At 32.2% G+C, this 22,732-nt stretch overlaps 1 pseudogene; it reads left to right on the top strand.

Moving 5' to 3' along the window:
• The first annotated feature begins 3,574 nt into the window (after positions 1-3,574).
• LOC149550441 (protein LURP-one-related 15 pseudogene) lies at positions 3,575-4,440 on the top strand (annotated as a pseudogene).
• The last annotated feature ends 18,292 nt before the right edge of the window (positions 4,441-22,732 follow it).

Raw genomic sequence — 22,732 nt, 5'->3', positions numbered from 1 at the left:
GATCAAAGCTATGGAGAATAATAGAGAAAATGGCACTATTTTTTTTATACAAAATTGATATGAATCTCCCTTAAGACAATATACAACTTGAGGTTTGGAAATAAAAATTGAACAAGACATGAAAGCAATCCATTTCGAGGACAACATGAACCATGTATCAGATGTAAAGGTTATATATAAATCATAACAATATGGAAATATAGATGATTTTTTCTCAATGTGTCTTCCAAAATTTACGAATCACTGTGTGATAGGTTCTTGCAGCAAATGATGTTGAATGCAATGATCTGGTTAGAATTTATTTTGGATTTGGCCAATTACTCGTGGGACTTAAGTTAGATGGGATGCTGGAAGTTGTATGTCATATTTAGTTCATACTTTGGCATGGTATCCAATTGTTTGTTTACCTAAGTAGATCATATAAAATGTCCGTCCAAAGAAAATCACATGGCTTCCAATTAGTAAAATTCTTGACCTAATGAATTGCTCTAGGCTTAATTCCTTTTTAGCGTCATTGAATGGATTAAATTATAAGTATAGTTTATATTCAACTCCTTAACTTTTGACAAATCCTTCTTTTGAATTATAATATAAGTATAGTTTATATTATAGTATAAAATAAGTATAGTATATAAAATTCTTGACCTAATGAATTGCTCTAGGCTTAATTCCTTTTTAGCGTCATTGAATGGATTGAATTATAAGTATAGTTTATATTCAACTACTTAACTTTTGACAAATCCTTCTTTTGAATTATAATATATTGTCATTCTTTTCACTAAATTGATCTATCTAATTTGTTTATGTTTTAAATCTATAATCATTGCTTTAAGTTGAGGGATTGATATTTTAGAAGAAAATTACGAACAAAATGTTTTAGATTTAATTGAAAAAATATGGAATTTTTCCTGATGTTGTCTAAGAACTTGATGCAAAAAGTTTGTTATCGAAGTCATGCATAGAAGATTGGAAGACATTTACTCCTATCTTTTGCTCTGGTAATTGGGTTGAATAGGGCCTAAGTGAAATATGCAAGATGAGCACATTTGTATTGATGATCTAGTGGAGCATCTTGGCATAGTTTTAAAATGTCCGGTGCTAGGTGCTTTCTATAGGGTGAGCAGCGTTATTTTATTGCTCTTTATATTACAATTTTTTTGGCTATTTTTTTCTCTTTTTCTTTTAGATACCAAATATTTGATGGGCATGGAAAATTCCTATTCTTTTGATAGGCAAGCTACTTTAACTTTTCCTCGGATTGTATAACAACATTGTTTGAAAATCCTTACATCACATGTTTGTGGTTATCAATATGGATCTTTATTAGTTTAAATACCAGCATATTAATTGTAGACGGGTGTAACTTGATTCATAGATTCTTAGGATCTACAGATACTGAAGAGTATTTGATAGAATCCCTTCGAGTTCTGAGAGACATTTATAAAACCATGTGTTGCTAGTTTACCACAAATGCTATTGTGTTTTGCCTATCGTTATATGAAGCATTTTACTCACAAATTTTTTAATGTTCTTGCTATCGTCCCACAATTTTGATACATGTCAAGCATGGCCGCTTCGATTGTGTATTCATTTAGCTATAACTATATTTTGATACATATAAAGAAGAGAAGCTTTGACTGTATATTCATTTAGCTATAACTATAAATATGGATTATCGTTGAATTAGTTTAGCACTAAAGTATATAAAACCATAGTTTTCTTATTTATCACAAATGTTACTATGTTTTGCTTAACTATTTATGAATTATCGTTGAATTATGCATTTTATTCACCTTTGGTGCTATAAGCCTGTATGCCCTACTCTGTTTTATAGTTACTGCCTGAGTATCAATATAGTAATCTTGTGAACTGTATACTTAATTTAAGTTTCTAAAATATGCCTAAACCAGTGGACAAAATGAATAACTCGCAGTGTGCTACCGTTGATGAAATGTTGTCTTCTCCTTCTTTACGGAGGCCTTCTGTCATCTACATATTGATGCCAATTAATATTTATAAGCCTAAACATATTGGCTCTCTTGGGAGAAATGGTATTGGGACTGAATGATGAAAGCATCATTTCTGGAAGATGTATTGCCCAGTACCAAACATGTTTCCAAGCAATGTCAGCTTATGATAACACAAAAATATTGAATCTTCTATTTTGTAGCTTTTTTCCACAGTTAGGATTTTCTATAAATATTTGTAATAATAGTGTGACCATGCATCTCAAATATCTTTCAGCACAGTATCTATTTGTTATACCCTTCGATGGATGTTTCATTTAACGTTCTGCAGATATCATGCAACGGAGGACACACTTCTGAACGTAAAAAGATCTAACTGTCAAAAATTTATAGAAATAGCGATCATGATACAAAATTATTCTCTAATAAGCACATCAGCAATGTTTAGTAATGTTTAAAATAGTAGGTTCATTGAATTTGATGTTGAGGTGTCTACAACTTTTGATTCCGTGTAAAACTGGTCAAAAATTGAATCTATGTTCTTATTTACAATTATCATATTGTTATTAAGGTTCGTAAGTATGTGAAATGTATGAATATTGTACGTGTCTGGGAATCAATGCCATGTGTGCAGCAATAGTTTTGACAAAAACTTAACAGAAGGTTAGTTATGATGTTGTTATTAAGGTTGGAGAGTATCTAAACTTGATGTGTGTTGCTCTCTCTAAGTTGCATGTCTTTCTTAAATATAGGCTCATCCTCTTATTCAATGAAAAACAGTTGGAATCCAAAGCCTTGCTGAAAACAGTTGGAATCTAAAGCCTTGGTGGACGGATTTTACATTTTATACTACAATATTCTGCTACAGTTTTCCCCTCCTACAGCTAACTGCTCACCTTGTTGTGCTATATAGATTTGTTGCAACAAAGGACAATTGCAGCAAAATGCTTCTTACACCAAGAAAAGACAAATAACATACAGTAGTTTTATAAATACACTGTACATTTCCACCTTAAAGATATATTTATGATTGCAATGGTGCAATCTATGCTTGCAATGGTGCCAGGTAACAAACAATGACATTTTCACAGCCAAATAAAATTACAAATAGCTGCCATTTTTACTCTGCAAAACCCTGGTACCTATCGCTAGTTTTTAAATATTAGAAAAAAAAAAGAAAGTTAAAGACAAAAATGAAAATTCCCGTCTCAGTCCGTCTTTAAAAATGGTATCATGTCGTAGTGTTCCCTCCGTCCCTTTCTATCTCTAAACAAGATTTTGAATCTCTAAACAAGAATTTGAATCTCTAAACAAGAATTTGAGAAACCTAAGATAAATAAAAACAAAACAATAATTTGAGAAACCTAAGAAAAATAAAAACAAAACCAAACAACAATTTGAGAAACCTAAGATAAATAAAAACAAAGCAATAATTTTCCATAATATATATAATGGATATACCATTCCAAACTATTTTAAAAAATTGTGGGCGCATAACAACAAAGCAGTCGGCCAAAACAATGTGCTGATCATGGATATCTTCTACACCGTTGTTTAATTATTTTCGCATTTCACACAAAACAAAGAGTAAGAGAAGAGAAGTGGAGATGGAAGATCACACAGCGGCGGGAGGATACTTGTGCGCTCCGTATCCCATCGAATTAACACTGCAGAAAAGAGGGAAAGAATTCATGATCACAGATTCCAATGGAAATATCGTGCTCATAGTTGCTGCTTTCCGTGGCAAACGCCTTGTCCAAGACGCACGGGGAAACGTTCTGCTCACCATGCGAAAAAGGGTGCCATTTTTTATTATCAGCGTCTCTTAATGATTTCACTTAAGACTAACTAGGGTGAAATTGCTCAAGACATAATCAGTTTACTTTAAAGACTAAATAGGGCAAAATTTGCAGAAGATTTAATCAATTCACTTAAAGACTAAAGACTAACTAGGGCAGAAGATTTAATCAATTCACTTAAAGACTAACTAAGAGTTAATAATTGCAGAAGATTTCGATGCACAAGAGATGGGAAGCATATAAGGGCCACAAACCATCTCAGAAGAAACTTCTCTTTACTGCCAAAAAATCATCGGTGTTTCAGCTCAAGACGGCGCTTGACGTGTTCCTGCTCAGTAATTTCGATCAAAAGCAGTGCGATTTCCGTGTAAAAGGCAGCTATTTACAGCGCGAATGTACAATTTATCAAGGAGAGTTTTTGGTTGCAGAGGTAATTGAATCTGCTTATTATTAGTGATTTCACAAATGAGAGGGTTTTCTTATTTCTGGTTTTGTTTTTGTTGTTGTATTAACAGATGAAACGGAAATATACGACGGCAGATGTGTTGTTGGAGGAGGATGTGTTCCTGGAAGATGATACTTTTGTGGTAACGGTGGAGCTTGGAATCGATTGTGCGTTCATTGTTTGTCTTGTAGTTATTCTCGATCGAATTACCAGAAAGTCTCATGGATGAGGGCAATCAAGATATACTTAATTTTAAAACCAGAGTTGCATCGTCCATAAATAAACTTATCAAGGCGATATAATTCTTCATACGTTTCAGTGTCATTGCAAGTTAGACTAAACGAAATTGATGGGCTTGGCCTTATATTAGTCGATTGTCTCTCAAAGTTTATCTTTCATTAGAGTACTATAACCTTTTTCCCTAATTGAGTTGTAGGACTTTTTAGTCATAAAATAAACATTAAGTTAAATCAAGGTTAAAATAAAAGAATATCCTGTTCACTTTTATTATGTTATTATGTTAAATTTGCATAAGAATTTCATATAAATTTTGCAAGAAGTCATGGTATAAGTGCTTGCACCCGGGCATGGTATTAGTGCTTGCACCCGGGCAAGGTGCAAGTGTACAATTGATAGGGTTCTGGTTGAGTAGAAAAGATTGAAACAGAGCACTCATAGGAAAATTCTAGAATTCATTAAAGACCCACAATACCAAAGCAATGCCAAGCCACAAGGTTGTCTGTGTTGCTTTCAAGATTCATTGTTGTGAATTGCAGATTTTGTCTTGCTTGCTTACCGTTATGATTCCATTTTATATACACAATATCTATTAAATGTATCTTATATTATAACAATTGAATCAAATGGTAGATAGTACTTTTATATTATTTTTTATTAAGAAAGGGTGAAAACATCAATTTACATAGTATCAAAAAAATTGGGTTCCCTCAATAAAATATTGTAGACTTTGTTGTGGTTTCCTAGAGTTTAGTTAAACAACTTAAGAAATAGTTTTTACGAGTGTGGAACTAAACTTATGTGCAAAATGTAACATGAATTCATGTATTGAACTTCCCTAATTTATATTTATGTGACATGGTGCCTCTGCGTCTAGGATCTAAAATAGTTGTTTGGAAATATTAAAGCAATCATGATGAGCTTTCTAGGCTAGGGTATTCTCTTTTAATCAAACTCGTAGACATGTTGATTCAATGATAATGAACTAAGATGGAGATGATAGGCTAGATACAGAGAATTATGATGCATTTAGGACACTCTTTGATGTTTTAAGGTGAATTCTCTTGAATCTTATACATCAATTGATATCATTGAATCAAGGATTTCCTTAAATATAACCCTAAATAATGTGCATTTTAGTGAACTCAAAATAGCTAATAGAAACTTAGGAAAATGGATCCTATTTTTTTTTTAAATTACATAAATATTTTGGGTTTTAATCTTCATGTGTAAAACTAGCCTAAAACAATTCTATTCCATTAATCTAAACCAGAGTGAGGAATGGTGAATATTATAGATTTGGTTCTAACCATTAGAATGTAAAAATGGAATGAGGCTAGGATAGTCTATTTGACTACTTATACTAAAGATACTTGTCAACTTGCAGAATCCTAGTCAATGCATGACAACCTAATTGAACTGGCATCAAAAGTTAAGGGAAAAGGGTAAATGAGTATTTGAGTTTCACCATTGTGTTTTGCCCCTACTTTGATGTTCATATAGACTGCTATGAGGATGCATATCAATGGGGAAAAAATATTCAAAATGAAAACTAAATATTCATAACTTTCAAAAGGATATTATGGATGACAACTTGTGCGCTCTAATAAAAATCACTGCTTTATGAACAACTTGCAATAGAAAAATATATGCCATGAGTAGTATATGCCACACATAACATACACCAACTACACTTTCCCAAAAACCATCTTTAAAAGAATGAAAGAAAAAAAATAAAAAATTATGTCAAAGAAAAAATTTGTAAAGCACCAATTAAAAGTGGAGCAAAATGGTAGCATAAGACAATTAAGTGAAAAATTATGATATTAGTGCAACAAGGTGTATCAATGTCTATCCAAAATAAGAACTTGAGTTTAAAGCTATTAAAATCTAAGATGTATGTCACAAAATGAACACTTTTAAGTGACATATGTGCTACCCTCAATTGGTTGTAGATGGAGAATGAAAGGAACTAGAAGTAAGAAGAAAAATATATGATTATGATAATAACATGTAAGAGTGGTAAAACACATTGACATATAATAAAATATAAAGACTAAGTAAAATGTGATCATGACTGTATACACAACAAGGTATAATAAAGTCAACTTAATATTTCTTCAATAGAGGAACTAAAAGATCATGGCAGTCATATATGCTGGATAAGTATCATGTAAGCACAAATGATATGTAAGATATAAACATAGCAAGAATCATGCATATATGATTATAAGGATGATAAAATATATTTAAATATAAGTAATCATTCCATAAAATATTGATTCATAGGGCCTAGGTTACTTAAAGAATCTCATAAGATTTGCACTTATTTGAGTTTCAACTTGACACCATCCAATGGCCCACTCCTCTAACCTTTCCAAGAAGCTTCAACACACCTATGGATATTGCTTCGAAATGAACAATGGAAATTTTCTCTAAATAACTTTATGGACTGAGTTGACTCTTATAAACAAAAATATGGAAGCCAATTTGCGCTAAATTTTTTTATTAAAAATGCTTCGTATTGGAAACTAGGAGTACATTCTAAAGCACATATTCAACACTCATATTTAGTGACACTCAAATTGTAAATCATCATGTTATTTGATGTCAAATTTTTGCATATTATTTAGAATCCAAACTTGATTACCTAATCAGTAAATATTTCAAAAGATTCAAGCACAACTAGTCACTAGAAGATGCAAACCTACTGGATTTTGAAACTCAACCTCTTCATTTTTAAAATAGGTATAGAAAATCGTAGAAGGGACTTGGAATGTTAATCAATAATTTTTTTATAAATTATTTTTTTGATCCAATCCTTCTAAACAGTGGCATTGAACCACAAATATGATTTTTATTTTTTTTATCATAAATCTTCATGAGACATAATTTGATATTCACATGCTATCGAAATGGTTTATGACTACAAGAAATATTCGGCAAGCTATTGCACAAGGGAAAGCCTATTGGCTAAATATAAAAGTGCAAAATTATAATTATAATTAATTTAAATTATTTTAAATATAAATTAAGATAAATTTTGAAGTAGTTTTTCATTTTTTGGTTTTACTCTTAGTTTGTTTGTAGTTTGTTTTTCAAATGTTTGATATATTAGATGCAAATATATACTAGAGTATATTCATTATAAGATATTTTACATGTGTGATTGAGGTTTCTAGTCAAATTGATTTTCTAATTTTCAAATTGACATTATTTCAAAATAGAATTCCTTCCTATTGGATTAGATGTCACATGTTCAAACTTGGTGGATAGGTTACCATATGGAGACAAAATCTAGTTCACTTGTGATATAAATTGAAATAATAAATCTACTCAATAAAGAGAAAGGAATCATAATCATTATTTATGTTTATTTTGCAACAATATTTGCATACATAGATATTAAATTAATCATTCATCCTAGGAATTTTATGTTAGTGTTTTATTGGTCCTATAAAAAATAACATCATGCTCTTTCATTTGACAACTTGTAGGAAATTCAACTATTTTTGTAAACTTCTTACAAAATCTCTTCATTGTAACCTAATTTGAAATTCACCACTCTTTCATTCCAACACTAACTAATTCTATTTTGAGGAGGGATGGATTTTGGTTAAAGGTATACATTCAAAGAGAGTTCATTCTCTTTGTTCTTCTAATGCCCACAAGGTTGGAACTAAGGGTAAGCTCTAATTCTATATTTCTTTTTTCTATGGGTGGTCAGTCTATTAATGGCTTATCATTTCTTTGACCACAAGTTAGTGTAGGTGGCGGTTGCGAGGTGTTTGCATCCCATTCTTTTGTGACTGTCATGTTGTGTCTCTACCCTATTTCTCTTTGCAAAGCTTATATAAAATCTTTCATTTTGGTTTGCATGTTAGATCATATTCTGTATTTGGGTTTCAAAGCCCCTTCAAAACCTATTTTCTTAATAAAAAACACTAACCAATTCTAGTACTCATAATTGTTTTGGGAAAAGAACAATTGTTAATAAAACTTAAATCCATATACTATGAATCTCACAACATTCATTTCAACTAGAACACATAGAGAATAGTTTCACCTATCCAAAGACAAATAGTGTAGTAATTTGCAATAAAACTCATCAATTGGTATATCTTTTTCTCCAAATAAAAATAATCCATTAGGAGCATCATAATCATTGTGTTAGATTTATACAATAGATGTCTCTTTACCTATTTTGAGAGAAATATTACTTGTGGATTAGGTAATTTTCTAGATTTATATGTGCTTAAATTCCTCTTGATGGTATTTTCATATATGTGAGCTATTAATGCTTATGTGAAACAATTATCTCTTGATCTTTGCATCAAAATATAGGAATTAATGGGTATATGTTGAATATAACTATATTACATTCTATGAAATTAAAATTATATGATGTTGTTATTCTAAATCTTTTGGGTTCTATATAATCCTCTTATCCTTTCTTCTAATTTAAGGATCTCTTCTTTGTTTAGATTCTTCAATAATGTCCATTTATTGGGACACAACTTTTACCCACCAAAGCTACACTTAAGAGGGTGTTACTGTAGGGTTTTATTTTATTTATTAAGATTCAAGATGTTATTCCCACATATATGTTTTCTTTCTTACATTTTTTAGGAATATATCATTCACATATATAGATAATTTGATATGTGCACCAATGTGTTAAACCAAACAAGTTGACACATGCCAAGAACAAGGTAAACATGTTCATTTGAGACATTCTACTCATGTATGTAACATTTTGTGCAACTTTATTTTTATTAAAGAGAAAGCAAGCCTATTAGTTATCATTTTTGGATTCTTTTTTATAAGCTATATTGAATATATTTTGTACTTTATTAATAAGAAAAGATGAAGCATGCATTGAAATGTGTGGTTATAAAATCCTAATTTTCTTGATCACATCTAGAGAGTAAGTAGAGCTCTTGATATTTAATGTGTACTCATGTACCCTTCATAAGTATATTATAATATTTGTTCATGAGAAAATAATTGGATGCGAATTCTTTTTGATACTACATTTTTAAAAGGTAAATACTTATGCCATATTTTGCTTTCCACCATAAACTGGTAAAATGAGGATTGTATTTAAAATAAAAGGATATCAATACATCATACTTGTCAAATAGGAAGAAAGAAGAGAGACACAAATAAGAAGACAATACTTGAGTAAAAAATAGGTGCCTAGAAGGACTTTTAGATAAAGAAAGAATGCAACACCATAATCAATAAAAGCGAAAAAAGATTCCATATGTTGTGGTTTCACAATGCGTGCTCCATTTTGAGTCACAAAATGGGGACCCCCTAGTTAAAAAAAATTCTATGAGGCATCTAGTTTGAAGCCTCGGTCATTTTGGACCCTCCCCTAGGTCTAGGTCAAACCCCTGCCTTTGATCAGGAAGGGTCGAGCAATTAGATAGAGAAAAAATGTCAAGTTTAGGATTTCATGTGCTTAAAGTGTGAAAATGCACACTTCACCCCACTCCATGGGTGCGTACATGTGCATGTGTGCACCCTTGAAGGTGCATCTACAAAGGTGCACACTCCAGTCATCCCCCACCGCCCTCACACACTTGCAAAATGCCACAATGTGCAATTGTATAGTTGTCCACATGGACACCATGCACACCTTGTCAAGGTGTGTATGCACACTAGTGCACAATTGTGCACTTTTCCATCTCCAAGGAAAATTTTTATACCTAGCACACTCTCCAAGGTGTGCTATGTAATGCCTTGCTAGGGAACCCAAAAGAAATTAACCTAAAGTTTCACTAAGTTTGCCAAACATTTTTTTTTGAAAGATAACAACTTACCAACAAAAAATATAAATATAGCATAAGAAATAACATACACATAAGCACATACCATAAAATAGATTACAATTCTTAGGAAATCTCATGAAGTTGAATCACATTTATGTTTAATTAATACTGAAACCAATATATAACACATCCACATTTAAGAATAACTACAAGTACAAATCCATTTAAATAATATACAATTATCTCAAATGTCACTTGGCAATAATCAAAATGCACAATCATCCATTGTACAAGTCATGTGGTATGAAAAGCTGGAAGAATATACATCATAAAAAAGATTACATCATCTCATAAGATCTATGAAATACAATACAATACAATACAATACAACCATCCATCATAGAAATAAAAGATTAGATAGAAAGGAGCATCTATGCAAACATGTCCAACAATGACATCCAATAGTCAGGTTTCAATGGTATGAGAAAATGCACTACCACTCGACCTCGTGGAACCTAAATGGCTCACTCCCACCGCATTGAGGAGATAGTCTCAAGTCCCAAATAGAATTAAAAAACATAAGTCAAAACCAACATCTAGGTTCAAGGAATCACTTGAAAGAAAACTATCTCAAAGGGCACCAAGACACAAGTATCAACTAATCCTAGAGGCAACAAGACATGTAGGAAATCTATTATGCAAGTGCCAAGTTTCATCACATGAGCCAACTCTAAGGTTACCCTAGCAGTGAGTATGGACTCTAGACCCCCTAGTGTCTCTATGAGGCATTAGTATCCTTTCATACAGACAAGGCATACTAACAAGTCAACTCTAAGGTTACCTTGGCAGTCTTTTAATACTCTAGACCCACTTGTGACTTTTTTGCTACCAATATCTTATTAATTCATTTTAAACCCATTTAATGAAATGATATCACTTATTAAAATAACCTACAATGAGTTACCCAACATCCTCTTTAGGGCCTAGGCCTCCATTACAAGACACTTCCCAACATGACATACAAATAACATACCTTAAGCTCAGGAAAAGAAAAAGGTCTCATATGACCAAAAACCACACATCAGTTCTTAAACAAGCAACTAAAAAAATATTAAAAATATTACTAATCAAAATCTCAAATTTCACCAATACAGTCATCCTAACAAGACTGGTCCAAAATCAAGTAAACTTAAACCAAACCCAAGTCATAACATGACATCACCAAGAACAAATCACATAAAAACTTTTGTCCTATACAAGCAACTAGGAAGCAATCCAAAGATAACTAATCAAAGACTCAAAGGTTATATCTAGAAGTCATACCCTTCACCTTAGTTCTGCACAAGAGAAACTAGAAAGCAATAACCACCAATAGATCAAACTCATCATAGAGAACACATGCCACATCACCATGGTCAAGTATAGAAGATCATAATGAAAACACCATCATGACATCACAAAACAAAACTTCCAAGCCTCTAGTATACATCTTGACTAGCCAAAGCTAAGTCAACCTCAAACCCAACATCAATAAATCACACATGGCATATAGTACATACAATGTAATTTTCTCAATACATTATGTTTTGAAAACACAAAAGTTTAATTTTCACTATGTTTTTAAGCTTTCATTCCCATTTCCAAGTATAATGGTTGGTAGAGTTTTCAAATAATCAAAAGATGTAATAGTTTTCCCTTAATAATAGAAATCATTTTCATTTAAAATTAGACCCTCAATCAAAACTCGAGTTTACTAGAATAATCATTTATGCCAAAAACAATAATCAATTTTACTCCCCAAATATATCTTAACAATTAAATCATTACTAACAATAATAATATTACATTCCATATTTAATAAAAATAATAAATTGTTATTAATATTTACTAAAAAAAACTATTTAGAAAAAATATATTAAAAAAAAAAAATTATTAATAAAATTAAAAACATTAAAAATAAAAAAATTAACAATACTTACCGCAAACCCCAAGTAGGGTTACCACCATGCTTGCACTGTGTATAGCTGATTGCTTTTGTAGCCTTGGCTATCATGAAACTCAAGGACTACACAGAAGCCTTGATTGTCATCACAGTCATGCCATGCGGGTAGACCAAGCCACCAATAGCAAGGAGGAAGGGAGGAGGAAAGATGGGTGGTGGGTGGTGGCTACCGCCCACCAAAATAATAATATATTTTTTAAAAGAAAAACCCATCGACCCTCTCTAAAATGAAAATCGTAAAATTTGTCCTTGCAATGATAAATATAGCAGTACATTATTTATTATATGTATATCTATAAAACTATCACAATAAACTTATTTACTATGGTAATTTTATATAATATATATATATATATATTTTTATTACATCTATTTTCATAGTAGGTTAGATATAGAAATCTAGAATAGATAGTTGAAATAAATTAATGATTATGGGTTTTCTTTTCAAACCCATTACCCAATTTTAATTAATCAAATTACAAATGCAAGATTCCCAAACAAGGGCTTCTAATTTCCAATTCATATACAGATGTTTTCGAAAATGATGAACAACCAAATTCACACACAAAGTTTTCAAATCATAAAATTGATTATAGAAGTTTATTGAAAATGAAGAACATTAAATGTGCAAACAAGGGTTTCAATCCAAAGGAATTTTGAAAAAACAAAAACACAACAAACACAAAGAAGGTAGGGATTTCAAGAACAGAAAATTACTATGCAAATAACCCACAAGATTCTACCTGAATCTGATGCTAATATGACAACCACACAGAGCACACAAGTAATTTCCTTCCCTCTAAAAACTTGCTTCTTAGAAATTGCTCCTTCAAATTATAGTTATTGCAAAATGAGCTCTAGATCTTTGATAAAGAGTTCTCCTCTAAATTTAATGGCTTCAATTGTGCAATCATGCAAGAAGACTCATTGATCTTTATCTTTTATAATTTTATTATATTTTTATATTCATGCACAACCTTATTTCCATTTAACTAAAATATCTTTATCAAATTAATTCCTTTCTCTCTTTAATTAATTTGTGAGACATTTTTTGTTAATATGTTTATTAATTTAAGGGTGGGGGCCCTAGCTCGATTGGCTAAATCTTCCCTATTGCAGGGAGTTGGTCATGGGTTCTAGTCTCCCTCATCCCCGTGGTACCGGTGGGCGTGTCGCGTCAGCACTACCGATCATGTTAAAAAGTTTACCTGGCACACTGCAGTTTATAGGAGGGGCTATGTTGCACCCGATTCCTGCAGTCTAATATATATATATATATATATATATATATATATATATATATATATATATATATATATATATATATATATATATATATATATATATATATATATAATTTTTATTTATTTATTTAATAACATTATTTAAAGTTTATTATTAAAATAAAACTCCTAAATAATTATTCTTAAACTAAATAAATATAGTTATGCCAAAATTAGAACTTTAATATAATATTTTGAATTTAATTATTTTATTTTATTAATTTTTCAATATATTAAATATAATTAAATATTGAATTTTCTTTATAAAAATTTCATTAAATTAAATCAATAAATTATCTTTTAATTTGATTTAGTTACAACTAAAAATCATCACAAATCCACAAGATTAACTACAAAAAATCAATTGTAGACAAAGAACATAATCAAACTTTAAGGTCAAAATCACAAATTCCCATCACTTGATGAATTTAGATAGGTAAAGCTAACTCAGATACTTGTCCTATTTTTTAGGAAAATTGGCTTAGGTTAGGATTAGGGCTCAAGAGTTATCTCCCCACTTAGACCATTGAGATACTGTGATAGGGTATGCTCATCCTGGCAATTCAGGGAAGTCCATACCTAGTACCTAAAATCTGCATAAAATCCATGCATGTGCATACTCATATATTCTAAACTAAAGAATCAATGATAAGGAGTGGTACATCATGTAAACCTTGACTAGCAGGTAACTATGACTCCATCCCTTAACCACATTAGAAATGTCAAACATAAAGAAAAAATACACGTACACCATACACATGCATGTATGGGATAAGTAACCATAGGACTACATATAAATCACTCCTCTAACTAACATCATCAAATAACTAAAATCATTATATGAGCATACATGTAACATCCTCAAAATAATCTTGAACACATGAAATAACTAACTCAACACATATATCAATTGAATATGAAATAAATTTAATCTAATATAGTAACCAAGTATTGTTAATCATAAAACATAATCATAGAATAGGCTTACAAGAATCTAATCAAATAAATCTAAAATTTCAACTAGGGGTAGGCATTACATCCACTCCTCCTAACTTAGGCTTACTCCTGGAAGCCTACAAGAATCTAACACTACAATCTAAAAAGTAAACTAGGGGTAGGCATTACACACTAGTGTGCAAAATTAGCTTTGGGGGTGAAAAATCCATTGTCTTATCTATTTTGACTGGTGTTGACCCAAATTTTGATAGTTGGAGTCTTGTGGAGTCCTCTTTTGCATCTTCCAACATGAGATAACTAGTGTTTTCTTCTTTGTGTAGATAAAAAAGGCATCATTAACTTGTCGGGGTCATAAATTTTGACTTAGAGCTCAAAATTCCAAACCATTTACACCCTTTGAAAGAAGAACTAAAAATCTAATTTCAGTCTCTAAAAAAATGAGTCTTTGGCTTCCCAATTTTAGAAACTGATTAAAGTTTCAACTTGAAATTTTGAGCAGAAGACCTCCAAGAAACAAGTTAACAATGCCTAGAAAATATTTCTAAAAAGAGATATGATTCAAAAGTTTCAAACATTTAATCATTTTGGATAATTTGGATCACTCGGTCTCTCACCAAGAAGAATCAGACAGTTGAAAAGAAGAAAAAATCAAAGAATAGACTTCACAGTGTATTAAGATGTGTATAACATGAAGGTGTGGTGCATAACATGCAAGTGCACAGATTATCATAGCATCTTGATTATCAGTAGCAATAGAGATCTCACCTAAGCTGGTAATCTTCACCTTAAAAGAACTCGCATGTAAGTTTTGATTCATGAATTTGTACTAAAAATCAAAGATATAGAGGTTGGACACATGAATTAGAATAGGTTCCTCATCTTATGCAACTATTAATGGTAAGATTCAACACAGGTACCTTGGGATTTCAAATAGAAGAAGTAGGAGTTCAAATATATGAAAATATTTGGCTATAAAAAGGGAATAAATTATTAAAAAGGGAAAAATAAGTACACTAGAGTGCTCCTAAACCTCATTTGAAAAAAATCCAGAAACCTTTTTTAAAACTGAGAACTTTGATTTTTTTGTGAATTGAGCACCTTGCACAAATTTCATCAAGGTGCACAATGTGTGTATGTGCACTATTCATAAAGGTATGTTGATAGTTAACTACTAGTTCCTGATTTAGAGTTTTCCATACACTAAAAATGCATTCTAACAATAGTTCAACTCCCAAAAACAACTAGAGAATGTCAAGCTTCCATTTTTAGAGCTTCCAATGACTCTCAGATCCTCATGTAGCTTCCTTCTTGTCTATTGCTTCCTTATTTTTTTAAGCCATGTAAAGGCTCATACACCCATTAATTGATATATATAAGAGTGGAGACCTACTTAGCACCATATAGAGAGTTAGTCTGTATATAATTAGATTTGCTTTATTAGTTTAGAAGCATATGTTTGCATTAAGAGATCTCTCACTCTTAATAGAAATTGAGGAGTGATTTATTATAAATTTAAGAATGTAACATGTATACCAAGCCATTATTTTGATGCAATAATATATGTTATTGGTGCTCTCATTCTGAGTGTAGTTATTCTTCCCGAAGTTTTTTATTTTTGTGGATTCTTGTTCATGATAATAATGGAGCCAATAGTTTTGTTGTATTGATTTGATTGAGTGATATTTTAGTTCTAGCTTTTACAATGTGTTGATGAATTCTGCTGACATACTGAGTTGGAGAGAAGATCACCCTATTGTTCTTGCATAGCTTCTTGTCTTGCATGAGCGCACTTTCCATGGCTTTCCAATTTGATAAGAAGTGAAACATGTTTTGGTTTTATTAAGTTTTCATCAATGATGCATCAGTGAATTTGAGGAAGCTCTACTCCTATTTTCATTAGTTTCCTACCCGATCTTTTCAACAATTTAATTTGAAAACGTGTTGTTACCATGGTTTATGTCCATAAGGAATTTCCCTTTTATACTATTTACTTTCATCTCTCATTACCTTATCTTTGTTATTTTCTTTTCTAACCCTTGGTTAAATTAGGAATTTATATAGTTGCATTGTTAGATTGCATTCATTAAAAAATAGAAAATACCAAAAATATATCTTTTTTTGTGGTTAATTTTGAAATAGCAAGAAAATTGATCATCTTATCCAAAATTGGTTTGAACTAGCAAAGGCCTCTTTGTGAACAAATGCATTTATCTTCAACTAAGTGAATTCTAGTAGGTCTCAAGATCGCTTGAAACCTTGGAGCTGATCTCAGATCAATTTTTTAAGAGAGGAGTTCAAAAGGATTCATGTCATTAAGCATTGTGTCAAATGATAGCTTAACACCATCTATATATGACTCAAAACCATAGAAAAATTAAGCTCTAATATGCTAGGAAAGAAGAGCATCCATATTGGGCATTCTCCTCCATTGCTTCCTTTCCTTATAGATATGCAAATTTTCAACATTAGACTTACTATCATTTTGATATAAGCACCACATATAGGTTTTAGTTTTCTTCTCACTAATTGAGAGAATCCCAAATTCTAGTGGTGATTAAGTGTGAAATCATTATAGAAAAATTATGTTTAAAACATCAAGATCCTTCATAAAATGAAAAGTACTTTCAAACTCAAAAATGTTATCTTCAACCTTTAAAGTAATATGTTAGTAGTATCAATTCTAGGATGGGAGGAAGCAAAGGGGTTAGTAAATCATGCTCATTAATATAAGAAATAGGAGGTTGGAATAATATGTCCAACAAAGGTAGATCATCCTCCATTATGCAATGATGATGCAGTGTAAGGCAAGGGAATCCTTAAAGGAGATGTCATAGCCCCCAGCAAATAACCACACCACACAAGCACAACACAAGATAAATAATCTGATACCAAATGCAACTCTTTATTTATAAATAACTTTTTACATGAAATGTGTCAGACTATAAGGCCTTCCTAGTTATGACCAAATACAGTAGTAATTACAATAATAGTTCTGCAAGATCCTTCAAGATCCAACCCAAACACTAACTAGTCTAGATCCACACTTTGGTAGAAACCTCCAAGGTGTTGGAAATATAAGAGGAGTAACTGAGAGGGGAGGGGTGAACTAGTCACCACAAAAAAATAAATCTAAGATCCCTTAAGTTGTCAAGACAATTCAAATAAAAAACTCTACTAAAAATTAAATACTGTTATAACTCAGTTAACACAGGAACACTCAGTTTACACTAAGAATTACTATCACTCGACAAACACTAAAATAATCACTTCTTAAGATTTTTAGTGTGTTTAACTTTAATTAACTTAGTTGTAGAATTATAAATCAAATAACATGAACACAAGAGACACCAAGATTTAACATGGAAACAAAGTGTTGGCGCTAAAAATTGCATGGTCAATTTTTGAGCACCATTGAGAAATTAAGACCTATAAATGCTTTTGGATGAGATTGTACCCGACCCTACTTGAGAAGGTTATGAGGTGTTTAATGTTTCTAACACCTTTCATTCAGTGTTTCTACAATGTTCCATGAAGTTAAATTGACATTTCGAACCATTCTGTGAAGTCCTATTTTGAGTGCATTTCAAATCTACATTTTACCCTAGTGTCAAATAGCGACAGGAGGTTGTGTTTGCACCTGAATATCTTGCACCCATAAATTTTTTAGGACTCACCACTTTGGGAGTGTCTAGTGTCCATACCCAAGAACCTATGTCTCAAATTTTGAGTTGTTTCGAATCCGTTTGACTAGGTTTTGAATCCCTCAAAGTTGGTCAGTTACTATTTTCATGCATTTGTACTTTGCACACATTTTTGGGAAGCCCTGTTTGATGTGCTATAAATTTGACCCAATTGACCAAAATGAGAAAATTCCTATTTCATTGCATTGTAGACATCAGAGACTTGTTATGCTTCAAGTTTCAACTTTTGACGAATCTGTTTGATCAGTTTTCAAATGCGATTCCAAACTCAATTTGTAACTTTTTACTGGTGTTAGCATTTGTAGATTCTTCAGGACCCCTGTTCATGATGTAATATCTTGAAGCCTATGATTGGTAAGATCGAATAGATTGTACCCCTATATTGTTCTCCAAAAATACTCTAAGTGTGTTAGTTTGTAAGTCTTGACGAATCCATATGCACACTTTTCCAGGTCAATTCCATTTTAAAAAATCACTTTTTGTCATTGTTCCCAGTTTGCAAAATCCAAGTAGCCCACTTTGAACACTCACCATTTGCACCCAGTTATTCATCATGAACCTAAATCGAATATTCATATTCACTTCGTGACATAGAACCAGTGTCCCGATTTTCATTTTCCCATGTCCTCATTTGCCTAGTTTTTCGAGCCAAATCCAAACCCAATTTATGGTATACTGACATGTTCTGGTGCAAGTAATTTTGAAGGGGTGACTTTGATGTTCAATATCTTTTGACCCTGAATTCGTCATGAGACAAGATTTGACAGGGTAGAAGAATGCAGAACAAAGAGTCAGTGTTCCAAGTTTTAGGGCCTGATTAGAGGTTTGAGTCAGTCTTCAAAGGCAGCCAATAGACCTCCTGGCACCAAATTCACAATTTGTAGATAAGGATAAAATGAGTTTTAAAAGTTGTCTTCAGTGGTCGAATTTGATTCTAATTGGTTCGAGAAGTTTGATGGGCCAGTTTGAGGATTTAGTTGTCCAGAAACAAAAATAAAAAATAAAAAAATTAGGTGGACCCACTCCGGGCCCGACTAATTCTTGTAGATTGACTTGACATTGAGGATCAAAATTTTGAAAGTTGTGAAGAGCACATCAAAACCAACGTATTACCCATCAGTAGATTACAATCTAAAGCCAAAGATGTGCTTCCCTCCTTCCCTCTATCTCTTCAAGAATTCTAGTGCAACAAAGAACATGGCTAACATGGTTGAGGACCAATTGTTAACTTCTAAGTTTGAGTTTGATAATAAGATTTCTTTGATTTATTAATTTTCTGATTCTAACTGTAGCAATTCCAAAATTAGATGTACATCTTAAACCATTTATTTTATGGGTTGATTTCTACATGGTGAATCCAATTGGTAGACAACCTTAGACACATATTCATAAACTTGTTAGTGTGGATCATTGCAGAAACCGACAAGGAAGAAAGGCCCAGATTGCCCTGATATGATAGTTCCATGCACACAACTCATGTTGGCTGGCCTGTTACGTGCAAATTTGGTCTTTCAAATTGTGTGCTCACTAAGTTATGTTACACGTGAAAAGAAAGAAAAAAGTGAAAGGAAATACTTATCACTTGTAGTAGTGCACGTTGCTTTTGGCAGCAGGGATATGGGTTGATTTCTACATGGTGGCATTTGATTCAAGCAATTGAGAATGGATATGGAAAATCTTCAGAGTGAAAACATGGCATCTGCAACATTAAATGGCTCCAAAATAGTAGCTGAAGCTATGCAGATATATCCAAAGCAGGGCAGAGTATTATGCTAAAATGGAGAGACAAAGCAGAGGCGCATGAGAAAAGAGATCCATGCTTCTTAAAAAGGATGTCCTCGTTATTTTTAGAAGGAGCCCATGCCTTCTCCAAAAGAGATCCTGCAGTAAAAAAAAAAAGGTTCTCCACACCAATTTAAGGGAGAAGCGGCAATAAATAGTTAAAGAGAAGCATGTGTATGCCGCCCAAGCCAAAAATGCAAACAAGGAGTGTTTAAAACAAGGAAAGACATAGAGCAGGGAAAACACTGGCAATGCAATGTCCCACATGCATTATGTGGATGTTCATTAATGTCTTTTTATACCCCAATGCTCACATATTAATGCGTCTTGAAAGACACAGCTCTTTTAAAAGCCGCAGCCTTGGAGAGAGGGACCCACCACTGAGCCGACAGCTGGAGGCAAGATAAGCATAAATTTTGAACAAAGTGGTAGGGAACAGGAGGTGGTGTGGTGAATTCAAATCAGTTGCAACGAGATCACGACATGTGTCTAGATTGGAGGGTCATCGCTAACTCGCCAAGCGAAAGATGCACGAGTTTTACCATAGTGAGTTAGCGAGAAGATGACACATGGCATTGATGAAGATGTCCAGTTAGAATGCGCCACGTGTCATTAGTGGTCAAACAGAGTTGACCCAAAATGAAACTTGAGTGGGAAAATTTCAAAGGCTAAAAAAAGTTTTTCTTTAAAAAATTTCTCCAAACGTGAAATCTAGAGATCTTTAAAATCATGTCTGAACTTTATATAGTTTAAACTATATGAAATTTAAATTTTTTACAAAAAATAATGGCAAACTTGTGAGTAGAAGTCTGAACTTTAAACAACCATTTCTAGGGCATTTTTCACTGAAACATGCACTCCAATATACCATCGAAACTGGGAAGAGCTGAACTTTTCGAATTTGAAGGCAGTTTTTGCACAGGTGCTTCCTAGTTCAAGTTATAGGCTAATTTGTAAAATCTAGGGCATTGGTGACAGAACAGGTTGAGTTCTTCATTGATGATTAAGATTAGTTAGAGGACAGTTTTAAAGGTCTGTTGCAATCTAAAAGTGAAGAAAATCAACTTGGGGTTGTTTTCTTGTCTTCTCAAGACCATTTTAACTAATTTGTTATTTTTCCTTGAGTTCATTTTTACACCAAAATCAGTTACTTTTCTCATCATTAGATTTTGAGATATTTTGATGCCTTTGAGAGGTGGAATGAAGAGGATCTGATATACAGTTATAGAGAGAAGTTAGAAAGAGGTCTTTGATCTTCTTGGGAAGGATTTCAAAAAGGACAGATGTCAGTCATAAATTCAATGCGGGAATTGTCTTCTCCATATTTATTCTTTCTTCTTCTCTGAAAAGGTTGTTGGTTGGTTTTCAATTTCTAGTTCCTGGAGCTCTGCTCAAGCTATGAAAGCCACACACCTAGCATTTCTCTATTGTATTGAACAACATTTCATGTTTTATGCAGATAGTTTTAGTTTATTAGATGATTTATGAGTTAGTTTATGTACATCTCTCATGTATTCATTTTCAAGGAGAATGAATAAAGCACAGTAAAGGTTTCCAAATTTGATTTGAATCTTGTCTCCTGTTTAAGGATCTGTATGGTTTTCTAGTCTGTGATCAAAGACCATAGATTAGGTTGCATTCCATTTAGGAATGTATAAATGATTGAAATATCCTACTGATGGAACAAAGAGCCATGTAATTGCTTGGTGTTTATCAAAGGTTTTACAGATTTCATGAAAAGATTGTCTGAGTATGAGATTCAATTTTGATGCAAATTGTCTATTCACAAGGTGAAAGATAGATCAGGGATCTTGATGTAGGGATTATGTCATAGATTTCAATGAGATGTACGGTTTCAATTCATTTAATTACCCAATAGATAAGGCACTGATCACATATAGGATCATTAAATTTTGTTTCTCATACCTGGGTCTTGCTGTTATCAACATATTAAATCAATTTTCCCTTTTATGTTGAAAGTTATTCAATGTTAACCCACACTTAGCTTGCCAGTTTCATGAGTTATGTTCTTAGCTATTTCATGCTTGTGATTCCTGGTTAAGTATAGAAGATTTAGGGGTTTTTATCTGCTTCACATTAGATTCAGTGTATGCTTTGATAACTGGTACCATATAAAGAATCTATAGGTTCACCCGCCTAGGTCTTGCAGAGCCTGAAGTGCAGAAGGAGTATAGCCTTATAGTTGGCCGAGGTTCTTGGTGAAGTGTGTCCATTATTGGAGATAGCTACCCATAGACACATTCTTGCCTTGTATACTTAGTTGTTTAAAAAATGTTAAATCAGGAGCCAACACAAAGTTTGGGAAAACTATTAATTGCACTAGTTACTATTTTTCACTCTTTTGAAGTGAGTCTTTTTTGGAGCCAACCTTGTTAAAGGTTATACAACACACTGGTATGTGTGACCCTATTAAAGGATTTAGTTCACCCTATTAGGAGTGGCCTTGTTAGAAGTCTTTAGACAATTTAGTCTATAAATACAACCTTGTTGGAGGATTTGACAAATAGTTGTTAAGATAACTTTGTTAGGAGATTTGATTCACTACTACAATTCTTAGAGATTAAAAATGACTTGACTTTATTGTTGATGCAACTATATTTTCTAATTTCAAATCTCTATTCTAGAATGAATACTTAATTCTCATTGATCAGAATGTTCTTTGCAACTCAGTCAACTTAGATACTTTGATATCCTTCCAATTCATTTCCTTGATTTATCTTTTCAATCCCATGCTTATTCACAATTTAATCCTCAATTTGAC

The sequence above is a fragment of the Cupressus sempervirens genome, chromosome 7 (assembly GCF_028749045.1).
Source record: "Cupressus sempervirens isolate cs-2001-9-10 chromosome 7, ASM2874904v1, whole genome shotgun sequence".
Taxonomy (NCBI): Eukaryota; Viridiplantae; Streptophyta; class Pinopsida; order Cupressales; family Cupressaceae; genus Cupressus; species Cupressus sempervirens.
Note: the sequence above shows the minus strand (reverse complement) of the source record. Positions and strands in the feature narration are given on the sequence as shown.